Source organism: Alligator sinensis, unplaced genomic scaffold (genome assembly GCF_000455745.1).
Source record: "Alligator sinensis unplaced genomic scaffold, ASM45574v1 scaffold24_1, whole genome shotgun sequence".
In the NCBI taxonomy this organism is placed as follows: Eukaryota; Metazoa; Chordata; order Crocodylia; family Alligatoridae; genus Alligator; species Alligator sinensis.
This window is the reverse complement of record NW_005842609.1, coordinates 538676-552267: the sequence shown is the minus strand read 5'-3', so window position 1 is coordinate 552267 and position 13592 is coordinate 538676.

The following is a 13592-nucleotide window of genomic DNA, read 5'->3' as shown; positions in this document are numbered from 1 at the left end:
CATAAAGATCCCACAATCCCGATGTCAGTTGACATGGTCTGTTGATGATGCACAAGGCAGAGTTGAATTTAGCTCACTCCTCCCTTGCTTTATTGGCTCTGCTCATTGGTAAGTCATAAAAGCTTTTATACTTCCCCTAGTAAACATGGCTTCATTTGGCACAGCATCTTTCCTATCCTGTCTCCCAGAATGTGCTTTATAGAGTTAATAAATAACACAGAGAGCTGAAATAAAGAACAAATGAAAGAAAAGGGACAGGGAAAATTTAAGAGGTGCAGCAGGACACATTTGTGGCAGTTCGGAAAGAAGAGAGACAGCTCTTGCAGTATGCCAATGACTCAAAGGCACTGGGGAGCTGATGTGAGGACTGAAAAGTCAATTTTTTCCAGCTAAAGTTGCGATTCACAGTTTTTAAAGGCAAGTTACCTCATGCCGTAAGTGCAGCCTGTTCAATATAGGTTATTACAATGCCATCAACCTCTGAGCCTTCCTGGAGCAGCATTGGCAACTCTCCTAATTTAGGAAGTTTCTGAAAGCTCCAGCTTTTACTGTATAGTCTCACATACCACACACACACAAATAAGATGCAAACCTTGTTTTTAGAAGGCAGAAATTAGAAAAAAGAAAGATTTTTTCCAAAGCCATGGCTGACTGTCACAGAGTAAACCCTCCTGGAAACATAGTGTGCAGGAAGCGTGCCATCCCGGGAAACAGTCTGGGTATGGAAGATTAGCAAGCCTCCAACCCTTACAGTACAGAAGTAAGTCTTGCTATTGCCCTGGCAAGTAATTCTTTATGTAAGTCCCTGTATGTAATAAAGTGTTGTTTCTACACCACAAGATACTGTAGACTGCATGCAGCAGCTCTTTCTCTGAGCCAGCTCAATTGCTGCTTTAGGCACAAGCTATGGTGCTCAGCCAATAACTACTGCAGCTGTGACAGCTGCACCAATCTGGGGCCAGAGAATAGCAGTAGCCATCTTGGCAACCATTAGAGCAGTGTCTACATGCTTCTATTCCAGCAAAGAAAAAAATCAGCCTTCCTGCTTAGACACACACCCCAATTTTGGAAGGCAGATTGGGGGGAGGAAGTTGCGTACAGTATGCAAATAAGATAATTAAAAGACATTTTCAGGCGAAGGAACGCTTGAAAACATGTAATGTCAGCACTGGAAGGCAAAGAGAAAGGACCCCCCCTTTACATTACTTTAAAAACAAACTCAAGAAGAAAAGAAGAAATCTGATGGGATATGTGGAGCCAAATGTCAAAGCAGCTGCCAAAACTGGACACAAGAGCAAACAGGTATAAAAGCTGTGCATGAAAATCTGATGGAAGTTAAAGATTCCTAATCATTAGAGCAGAGGTACTCAACACACTTGCAATAGGAACAGCAGAGACAAGAACCACAACCCTAATTCTGTAAGATAGAACCTGGCAAGTTTATCACATCACCTTGATGTGATGTTGTGCCTCAGGTAGACCCAACGTACTTCCCAGTGCTATTCCCCCAAAACTTATTCAGAAGGCAACAGCTCATACAAGCAATCAGCTTATGAGTACACATGGGTCTGGAGGTTGTTTGGAGGCAATGGATCCAGCACAACTCCAAGTCAGCCTACCTACCACTCTGTCTTTAACCCAGCCTGGGGCCTTAGGCAAATCCTTTAAACATCTTAGGACTCAATGTACCACCTGTAAAATAGATTATATAACAGTCTGACAGTCTACACAGTACAGGATTACTTACAAAAACTTGGATTAGGTAACATTACCTGAATTACAGGTATACTGAGAGCTTGACAGGAGACAGAAATACAGCTCAGCTTTTTCTTGTTTACAACCAAAGCACAATGCATTTTTTAACCACAGTCTACCTAGCTGCCTATATAGCAAAGCACAAGCCTACATCTTCCTGCTCACTGCAAGAGGGCTAATGGGACATCCTTGCTGGGACTTCTGGTCTTTTACTGCCCATGCCTATGTATATAAATTTACTACTAACAAGAATCTTCTGATTGACCAATTCAAATTATTTGTCTTGATAAGCCCCTGGGACCCTGAAGGATCCAGCTCTGCCATGGTACTTCCAGCTATCACTTAGCCAGGATTTTAGTGTAGTTGGATTTCTTATTACCGTCTTGTTTTCCTTCTCCAGATTTAGTCAAGGCTGGGGGCTTTTTTGTTGGTTTTTTGTTTTTCTAACTCACCTAATAACAAAATATACATATTATACCACAAACTACTTTGGATACATTTGGTTGCATCAGTGACTACTTAGGCTCCCATTCTCATCCTAAAACTATAATATACAATGCTTGGGTTATTTATCTCAAGGCCTGTTGGTTGATCTAAATTGTAGACTCTACTACTTCTTTAGCTGGATGTGTTCATTACTTTGCACATTCCACTGAAGGTGCCATTTGTACCATCTGTAAAGGCTCACTCTCAGGTCACTCAAAAAGGAGCTTTGGGAGGCTTTCTGCATTAGTCACATGTCCGCAGCTTGGCCTAGCCCCCCTGAAAATAGCCGCAGCTAGCACCAATAGTTTCTGTAGAAGTGTGAAGCATTATTTAATATGTGCCGGGGTTGTTTGTGATCACGTGTAATTTTTTCTGGGCTACAACTGGCAAGTTTCAATCAAGCTCTGCTCAGCCCTCTATAAAACAAAGGAAGAGTTCATCCTTATCACGAGAAGCTTATTTTACAGCCGATCTCCAGTATTTATTTGGCCCCATTACCAGACTTTATTGGCGATTCATCCTCATGACACCCTGTGAAGTAGGGAAGTACTGTTACCTGCCCGGTTAAAAGTGAGGCACCAAGACACAGAGGCTAAGTAACTTTTCTAAGGTTGCGCAGGAAGTTTGTAGCACAGCAAGGGTGTGCCCCCATCTCTCAAGAGTACAATTAGTGTCCTAACCATTCTTCTGCTAGGCCGGAGAGAGGGCTAACATCCTTCTTGTAACATACAACAAAATTCAGGCTCCCACGGGATATTGTAAGGCTTAGTTATTGTTTAATAAGATCCTTGAGATCTCTGAATGGAAGATGTTGGAAAAGTGCAAAGCAGGAGAGTCCTAACCATTAGAGCAGCAAGGTTTGGAAGAGTTGCCCAATGAGAGCGAGGGGGACAAAAAACCTAACCACTCTTAAAGTGGAGCTCATAAGGCTTATGAAAAGTTCATCAGACAGAGTTACTGTGTAAAACCACGGTTTGCAATACATGACAAGGTCACCAGGAAATGGGGATGTGGTATATCTCTATAGCCCCTTATACCAGCCCTATTAACTTTCCCATGTGTTTCTTCTCTTCCACAAAACCCCCCGAGGGCATTATCCACATGCACCGGTAATGTAAGGGCCTCTGGCTGCAGGGATCTGTCATTCCATGTAAACAGACAGGACTGGATCAGTGACTACTGCCCCCAGGCTTGCAAGCTGTGATTCCTGCTAGGGAATTAATAAATTCTCAGTAGTCTGCGCCAAGACAAGGGTCACTTCCGTACCACAAGATGGATGATGCAAACTGGTGTGTGCATGTGTGCGTGTGCAAGAAACTTCATATGATATAGGCATAGCAGTGGTTGTCAACCTCATTAGCCTCAAGGCCCACCTCAGAAAGTGCCAGCTCTGAGCTTTCACTCATTTTTTGACTACAGACAAATAGAGCAATTCTTCTGTTACAAAGAACTCAGGAAGACTGCAACAAAGCAGAATGTTTCTGACACTGGATTCCTAGATGAAATCTCTAGTCTTGTGAATCATGTATAGGTGTTTGCACACCTAACAATATGAACGTTGCTAGCACGGCACCCCACAGCACCCTTAAAAGGATCTCATGGAAGCCCGGTTGAGAATTGCTGAGTTATATCTAGAGCTACAAGCAAAAGGCATGCAAATCTGCCCACTGTTTTGCTGATGTGCTAAACAGCATGAGCAGCAACTGCCTTTATTTCTGCTTCTCTCAGTTCTGAGCATGATCTATTCAGCTCTGTAACCAATACATGGATTTGCATTTCATCCAGCCTTCCAAAGCGTTTGAGCCAGTTTCCACGGCCTGCCCCTGTTCGTTCAAAGAATTGCTGCCACTGTCCCCACCTAAGCCCTGCAAGGTCAGCGGAGCCCTTACGTTCTCTAAGTCAAGAACAGCTCTTTCTTATCCTTTACTAATAGGCTGTAGGTCTCTCCGTGGTCTTCAGCATCAGCTTGGCTGCCCCAGCTCACTGCTGCTGCTCCTAGCACAAGAGACTGTTTAAATTTTAATTGGAGTGTATATATACATTTAGACACACAGAGCTCCAGTCTGTGGTGTTGCCATGGTTTCTTTTCAATAATAAGGTGGACTCCCCTCCAAACGTAATTGTTCCATCAGCAATGCAGCTGCTGCTGACAGGTCTGTTTACATGTCAGGTTAAGAGCACCCACATTAAACTACCATATTATTCTCATTTGACACAACTGAAGAAAACCACCAGGTAATAATCCCGATTCATCAAAGGGAAACCGTGACAATTTCACTGATTCATTAAAATAAAATGAATGGAAACACGCATCCCTTTTTCAAACTTATCAGGAGAAAGAATGCTATTCCTTCCTATGCCTTCAGGAGAAGGAATGCTGAAACATTTCCAGCAGTTCCTGAATTTTCCATCACCACAAAAAGAAACCTCTGCAGAGCACTGATTAGCTGAAAGACAAGGAGAGCAATGCATGCATGTTACACACATGCTGTACTTCACACTTTCTCCTTTTGGAGGAAGAACATGGCACTATGCTGAATCAGATTTGCTTGGGGTCATGTGGGGTGATAAAACGACCATAAATTGCTAGCAGATTTGGCCCCTTGCAATAATGCTTCTGTGCAACATACTAGCATTTTTATTATAGTATATTCTCTATTAATGGTAAAGTAATGATAACATCAGCCAACATAATGATGATGCAACAGTAAAATTGGTAATGAGAAGCTAGAAAAAGTAACACACTTTAAATACCTTGGAGCAACAATCACAGAAGATGCTACATCAGAAAAAAAAGTAAAAACAAGAATAGCCATCACCAGTGGATAACTAGCAAAGCTGAAGAAAATCCGGACTAGCAGCAACATCACAATGAATATGAAACTCCACTTATTATATGCTGTTGTCATTTCAACAACTCCTCATGGCTCCGAGACCAGGACATTCACTAAGGCACTGGAAACGCAAATCAAGACCTTAGAAGCCTTCTAAAGCACTGCATTTTAATGTATACCTACACTACACACAGAAGAAATGAATCTGTGAAAGATCAAATCATAAGAAGAAAAAAGTTGCAGTGGTTTGGACATGTAACAAGAAGGCCCGGTACCTTGACCAACACCATACTGCAGGGTGCTGTAGACAGACGAAGAAAAGGAAGACCTAGGACAAGCTGGACCACCAGCATCAAAGACTGGATGGGATTAGAACTGACTGATGTTACAAGGATTGCAAAATACCAGGAAGAATAGGGGAAAGTTATTGCTACATCAAAGGCGCCCCAACTGTTGGTGTGGCCTCAGGACTTGACAGAAATGACTGACAGTGAAGTATTGGAGGCACTGTCAAAATGCCCAAGAAGGATAGATTTTGTTTTATGAATCTGAATAAGAGATACACAATTAAATAAATGACTACAGGACTAATAAAACAATATATTTTGACTATTTTTTGCCTAGTTTATTGTGTTTTTTTCAACAATGTATAATTAACAAAGGAATGCACATTCCAAAAGTTACATTTGTTTTTGCTTTGTTTTTAAACTGAATAATACTGTGTTACCTCCCTGCCATCTTAGTAAGGCTTCTAGTTTCCCTTTAACTGCAGGAAAATATGTGTTGTGTTATATTTTATATGTGTTGATGTCCCACTAAATCTGCACCCCACTTTTCAAAATCCTAGATCTGCCCATGGATAGCCATATCAATCCTACCGATCAATAAAATACTGAGATACTCATATTGGCCTGCCAGAGCACCAATCAAATTGTCATCCCACACTGCCCCATGACCATGTCAGGATTAGAAATCTAAAACTATTTAAAATGGGACTATTTTTTGTATTTTTCAACTCACAAAGCTGCTAATTAACTTGAGTCCATTGGTACAGAAAGACAGAAAAAAAATCAGAAGCAAGATTGTCTATAAAATATTTAACATTAATTATTCTATAATTAAAATAGGTTTAAAATAGAAATAAGGCTGTCCGGGGCTAGAAGCAAGAGTGCACTGTCCCACCATTCAGCTAGGAGTCTCCCCTTATCTTCCCTTTACAAGAGAATAAATCTTCTACATCTGACAGCAAAGGGCCACAAAATGTCAGCCCTTGAACATCCATCACTGGTGTGACACTTCATGACGCCTGCCCTGGCCATGGTTGAGGTCATCCTGTGGTTTTGTGAGAGACTGTTGTTCTCACGTGCCCCTGCATGGTCATGCCTCACTACGTATGGGCACACTCTCTCTAAGATCATTTCATGACTAGAGGAACACCAGGCATGAACACAAATACCATTTTGAAGTTTAAATGCAGTTAAATGCAGATCAATTATTGTCACTTCCTTAAGGAAGTCGTGTCTCATTTGGTCGACAACTGCTTTATATAAGTATTCCACCAGGTACGAGACTCAGTGCATCCACACTCAATGTTACTACTGCTTCCACACTGATGGTGTTACAGCAATGGTTTGTACCCACAGTTCACCCGGAATCAGATGCCCCTGCTCAACATGCAGCAGGTTCCTAAGGCTTAATACATTCTGCAAAGCCATTAAAACCATCATCACCCTCTTAGGTTTTAGCACTTTTTTAAAGGTTATTGACTGTGCCCAAGTATCATGTGATTACAGTCATGAAAGTGGTGGGAAGTTTATTCTTTAAACCTATGTGCCCCTGTAGCAATTGTAGGCCAAAGCAAGACGGACAAATGGAAGAGAACTATGCGAGAGAGAAAGAGAGAGAGACCAAACATACCAAAATAAATGAACTTCCAACTTGTAATAGTCGGCATATTATTTAATTTAAAAAGCTATTAAGATTACTATAGTCTCCCAGAGGGAAAAATATTTAAACTGCTTAAGCAGCTTATGCTTGCTGCAGCTATTATATTCCAACAAGCCAGCACTGTCCCAGACACCGAGATCAATTGAGAGTAATGATAGGATTAATATTTCTTTATGATACTCCTCACGTGAAACCAGATTACAGATCCACCAAACAACCTGAATCACATTCACATCGCTTAATTATCCTAGCAGGCTCAACAATGTCACAATTTACTGATTACTTATTCAGAAGCATTTAAACAACTAGCCCAGACAATGCATTTACTGGTTTTGTCTTGTTCCTTTAAAAACCCTCTCACTGAACTAATACAATGCAAAATGCAGCACTGCACATCCTGAAACCTGAGCTGGCAAATTACAAACGCAATTTGATTTAAATCATGCCTGATGCTGTGCAATGCTAGAATTTAAAACACACAGATGTACATGGCGTTTTGTACCTATGGTTAAATTGAATGCCAATGCTTCTTCACTTTATTTCTCAACAATGCATGGGACAAGTTTACAAAAAGCTATGACAAGCACAGCAGCTTCTCAAGTTGGACCTCACGGTTTGTGCAGAAAAAGACAAATTCTATTACTTTCCTCTTCTGGTAGTTTCACAACCTTTCTTTCTTATCTCAAAGAAATGCCTCAATAGTATGGCATATATCTGAGGCTTAACTATTCCTGGGTGCACATACACTGCCTCTGGTGGAATTTATTCACCTGTAATTGGAACAGATTTTCTGAAGAACAGCTAAGAGTCGGGAGATCTGGCTTATATTCAGTTTTGCTAATGATTCACTGAGACCTGGAAAAGCTATTTAGCCTCGCTGTGTCTCAGTTAATCCCACTGCATAATAGTCCAAATGCTCATTAACTTTGCTTGCTCTTTAAGATCCAGGAATGGAAATGTCATGAGTGCAAATTATTGTTGCTCTTTTCCAGAAGGTGGCAATTGCAAATGATGGAAGTCTGTAGTTCACTTTGAGGTTATTTGGGGGATGAATTTCAAAGAGATTTGGAAATCTGTTGCCTGAACAATAATTCTACCCTCTTGTGCCGTTATCTAGTGATGCTCTATTTAGTAGGGTACAAAGGAAGGAAAGGTTTCCTTTCCAAGAAACTAGCATGATGCAGAAACTGATACAGTGCAGTAAGTGCAATGCAAACTTTTCTCATCAAGGTACTTCAACGCTGACCTGGAGTGACCACCAGCAGAGTGGGAAGAAGGTGACTGCTGAAGCTATCCAACCTACTCAAGGCTTGCTCCAGGTGCTGACTGTGGTGTCCACACTGACAATGCTATTAAGGATTCTGATTTTAAAAGGTTGTGGCAGCCTTTCTGATCTCTAGAAACTAAGCTGAGTCCTAATATCAGCCATTGACAGTCCAACATCACAGCAAGCAAAATAAGTAAGCCACTGGCCTGCCATTGTTAATACCTCACACAGGGCTGGATTTGATGGATATTTGAGGAAAGCGACTGAAATGAGAAAGAATGGGGCTGAGGATTTATATCCTAAGCTGCAGTCCAGTCTTGATTACAAATCAGCTGGGAGGAGAAAAGGAATATGAAGCCTGCAGGAACCAAGACAGTTTATCATCCCCTTAACTGCAAAGGCTGCATGCGCTTGATACAGATCCAAATAGGTCTCAGGGGGCTCTATCCTCCCCACCCAAAGACCAGTCGTGCTAGAACTGAACAGCTGTGGTTGCTGTCCAAAATGACACAGCAAGGACACTCTGCCAGGCTACAGAGATCCAACAGAATAACTGAGCTGAAGCCTCCTGCTTCCTACCCTGCAGCGGGCTGGGTTTGGGGTGAACGAGGCAGAGCTCCGGGTGGAGGGTACAGTCAGGGACTTTCACTTAAAAAAAATACAGGCTGCTGAGGGAGGTGGAGGGTTTAACTCCACACCATTTCTTCCGGCAAACTCAGTGCTTGTCTACACCGCTCCTCTGTTTTGCCTGAGAGTGCCACCGTGAAGCGTCTCCCACCCACCCACCCACTCCCACTCCCACTCCACACACACCAAGTGCTGAAAACAGCCATGTGTCTGCCTCAGCTGTCTGCCTAGCACCATGGTGCAGCTCTCTGCCTCGAGTGCGTGCATTGGTGCTAAGGCAGCTACACTGCCGCACTTCTAGGAACTGGCATGAGTGAAGCAGGAGCTAGCACAAGGTGTGCGCCACAGCAGCCTCCTGTGTACAGCACTGTGGCACCCATGTGCTGTCAGGAGTGCTGGGTTGAAACACTGCAGCAGCTCTAAAGAAAAAGCCCTGGGGGTGACAGTGGACAAGAAACTGAATAGGAGCAACAGTGCCCTTGTTGCAAAGAAGGTTAATGGCATCCTGGGCTTCATTGGTAGGTGTGTTGCCAGTAGACCAAGGGAAGTGATTATTCCCCTCTATTCAGCACTGGTGAAGCCACATCTGGAGTACTGGGATGTGAACAAGTTGGAGAGTCCAGCAGAGGGTGACAGAAATGGCTGGGGGGGCTGGGGCACATGACTGCTGAGGAGAGGCTGAGGGAACTGGGTTTATTTAGTCTGCAGAAGAGAAGACTATGGGGGGATTTAATAGTAGCCTTCAACTACCTGATGGGTGTTTCTAAAGAGGAAGGAGCTGGACTGTTCTCAGTGGTGGCAGATGACAGAACAAAGAGCAATGGGCTCAGGTTGCTGCAAGGGAAGTTCAGGAAAAACTTTCACTAGGAGGGTGGTGAAGCACTGGAAGTGGTTACCCAGAGATGTGATGCAATCTCCATCCTTGGAGGTTTTTAAAGCCTGGCTGGACAAAGCCCTGGCTGGGATGATCTAGTCAGAGATGGTCCCGCTTTGAGCAGGAGGTTGGACTAGATGTGACCTCCTGAGGTCCCTTCCAACCCTCATTTTCTGTGATTCTATGAAAAGGATGAAAGGAGCGATTTACCTGGGCTGCTTTGCCCACACGTACAACCTCTCCCTTCACCCTTCTCCTCACTCTGCATCCTGGATGAAGAGGGAGGGAGTTTGTTTAAATAAAGCTTTCTGAAAAACTCTCCCTGACCCAAATTCCAGCTGCTGAATTGCACCGAGAAACTCTAGCAGGGAAGAGCTGTTTATTTGCTGCCAGTCAACTAACATGGGTGCAGGGGTATAGATGAAGGACACGAGCAAGTGTTGGCCTCCAACAACATAAATAGTCAACATAAGACAGACTTTTGCAAGGCTTTTTTATTCACCCCTTTTTGTTTACGAAGAAGACATTACAGCTGCTGTAACTCAAAAGACCATCTGCTAAAATCCCCAAGGAATCAAACTTGAAATGCACCCAAGAACCCAGCAGACTCAGTTGGCTCTGTCTTCTGAAGAGTTTGCAAGTGGTGCCTTACCATTTATTTACATACAATGCAAATGTGTTTTGTATAAAGCCTTTTGTATGAACTGTGTCCCTGAATCCTGGATAGAGTTAAATAGTTCTCAATAATGATACTCATTACTCATTCCTCCTGCGATCACAGCAGAGCAGTAAGACAAGGATCTGTGTGTTAGTAAGGGAAGAAGTGAATGATGGAACGTCAATCAGAGGAAGGGAAGGTTGTTCCAGATGGCAGGAGCAGCCAAGAAGGTGGTTCTTTGCCATCTGCACTGCTTAGGAAGAAGCATGGAGACAGAGCAGGGCCATGATGTGATAGACACTGCACATATGAAGCATATGACAGGCCGTGCCCAGAAGAGATCACAATCTAAACCAGAGGTTCTCAATCATTTTAAGACTCGAAGCCCCTCACTAGACTCAAGGTACCCCCAGAAAATGTCAGTTCTTAGCTTTCACGTGTTTTTTTTTTTACTACAGAAAAATAATAGAGCAATTCTGCTGCTGCAGAGAACCCAGGAAGACCACAACAGGGCAGAGTGTTTTCAACACTGTGGATTCCTATTTGAAATCTCTGGGTTTATCTTTATCTACTAATAGTACATGGCACCCTTAAAAGGATTTAACAGTAACCTAGTTGAGGATCATGGGTCCAAACAGATAAGACAGACAAGATCAGTGGCAGAACCATAAACAGCTTTCCTGTGTTTTGTATCCCAGGCCTCTGCCCTATCCATAGGACCTCATTGCCTTTTGATTTAAAAAGGGAGCAAGACGGGCATGCACACAAGTCTATGGGTGCAGTTAACAGGAGCTTTGTTAATGATTTCAATGGTGTAAAACCAGAACGCATGAGGAGGAGGGAAGAAGTAGCCCACGGATTTGGAAAGCTGGAACAACAATTCTGAAATGAACCCTGAACTACTGAGAATGAGAGTTCCTGCTATACTTTTTCAAATGGTCATTAGGACATCAGACCTTTAATCCATGCTCCACTAGATTACTGGGATTACCAGGACTAACCATATTGCTCCCAAATGGAAGCATATAAGAGATTAGTTACCAAGTGTCTCTTAATCAAGCATCTGCCTTGCAGTTCCATACTTATGAATAGTTATATTTATCACAGTCAAGGCAAACACCAACTGGATCACACAGAGGAGAGGCAGATGGTAAAGGCTAAAGGGAAATTTTCCCCTGCTGTTATTCTTGGATAACTCTTGTGGTGATGTAGGGGAGGATATCTTAAAGTTAACACAACAGCAGCACTAGAAATTGGGCATTCTTGTTATAATTCACCTGCAAAGAACGGTCAGGCTGAGCTGCACTGCTGACAATGCCAAGGTGCATCGCTGGAAGATGTGACAGCTGAATAGTGTGCCTGTGTGATAAAGGTGCTTGCTGAAAGCTCTATGAAGATTAGACCAAGTATTTTTCTGTATTTGTTTAGATATTAAGCTATATGTTGTTGCTAAAAGCCTAATTAAAGTTTAAAATGTAGTGAGGCCTTGTATAAAGTAAGGCCTAGTAAATTTAGCAAAGCCTAGAAGTAGTAAGGCCCTGTGGCACAGTTAAAATTACCTTATCAAAGGAATGCAAGGCTTCTACTGATATTGGTCAGTCTAAAGACAGTTGAAGTAAAAGGAATCTGAGTGGTCGTTCGTTATCAGAACCATTCAGAAGCTATAAATTAGCTAGAATATCTAGAAACCATTCAGAAAGAAGATACAGCTCTGTGAAAAGGATTAGTTAGCTGTTGCCTGGATCAGGGGGCCCGTGGACCTCAAGAAGCCCAAGAACTGCATTCCAGGGTCCTTCCTGGCACCCTTCGGACAGCGCTGATCGGGGACGCCTGACTTTGCTGAACTTTGTGGAAAGAGAAGCTTGCTGTGTATCAGGCATCAGAGAGAACTACCAATAAGTTGCCGATGCAAATTGCTTTCATCTGTCATTGTTTGTTTTGTTACTATGCGTAGTTGTGTTTTTGTTAAGTCAATAAATCTTTCTCATCTTTCTACCCCCGACCACACTCTCAGTCCCCGAACCCTCCTCAGGCGGCTGAGACAGAAAGTATCTAGAGATCATCATTTCAATCCTCCTGCTCTAAAAACGATCCAGCAGCATATCCTAGACCAGAGGGGCTCAACCACCAGCCACAGGTCAGATCCAGTCTTCAAAGGTCCCCACAGGTCCAAAAATGTGATGGTGGAGGAACAGTGGCACCAGTTGCTGCTCCCCTGCTGCTAAATTTCCAGACCCATGAGGACCCCCCAATACAGGCACACAGGGACCAACTGGAGGTGGTGTGGGGCTCAATCCAGCAGTGTGGGGCCGCTAGGGAGGCAGCATGGGGCTGAGGGAATGGTGCTGGGTTCCCAGTCTGCAATGCAAGGCCCAGTCCTCTGGCATGGGGCTTCAGGGAGCCAGTGTGGGCCCCAGGGAGACAGTCCAAGACCCTGATCTGGGGGTGAAGGGGCAGGACAGGTGACAGCAGGCATCTGGTCTGGCAATGCAGGGCCTGATACAGTAGCATGGGGCCCCATTCTGGCAGCACAGGGTCCCAGTCCAGGGGCATGAGGCTGAAGGAGGCAGGGCAGGGCCCAATCCCAGGGTCCAGTCTGGCTCAGGAACCAGCCCTGTACCACTCCTCTGGCCCGCAGCCCTGAAAGGTTGGGCACCACAGCCCTAGACCATCCCTGATAGATGTTAATCTCCCCTGTTCATGAAAGCATGCAATTAGAGATTCTTCAGCCTCCCTATATCACCTCTTCCACCTTAGTCAATTTGAAATGGTTCTCAGATAGTCAACCTAAATCTCCTTTGCTATGTGTTTCTTCTTGTCCTTCCCTCCCCCCAGCCCTGTGGCCATGCCAAAACACCATTCACTTCATGAAAAACCTTTTTATGTACTGGAAGACATGTGTTTGTCCACCCCACACAGGTATTCTCTTTTCTAATGATATCCATTTTCTTCAGTCTTGCCTTATGCATCTTGCTTCTTTATCATTCTTGTTGCTTGCCTCTGGGCTCTGCATATTTCTTAAAACATGATGCCCAAACATAGGTGATGCATTGGGGGGCGGGAGGGGAGGCACATGCCCCCCCCCGAAACTCTGGTGCCAGCCCAGACAGCAAGCACTCCGGCTGGTAGGGGGGAATGGCAGAC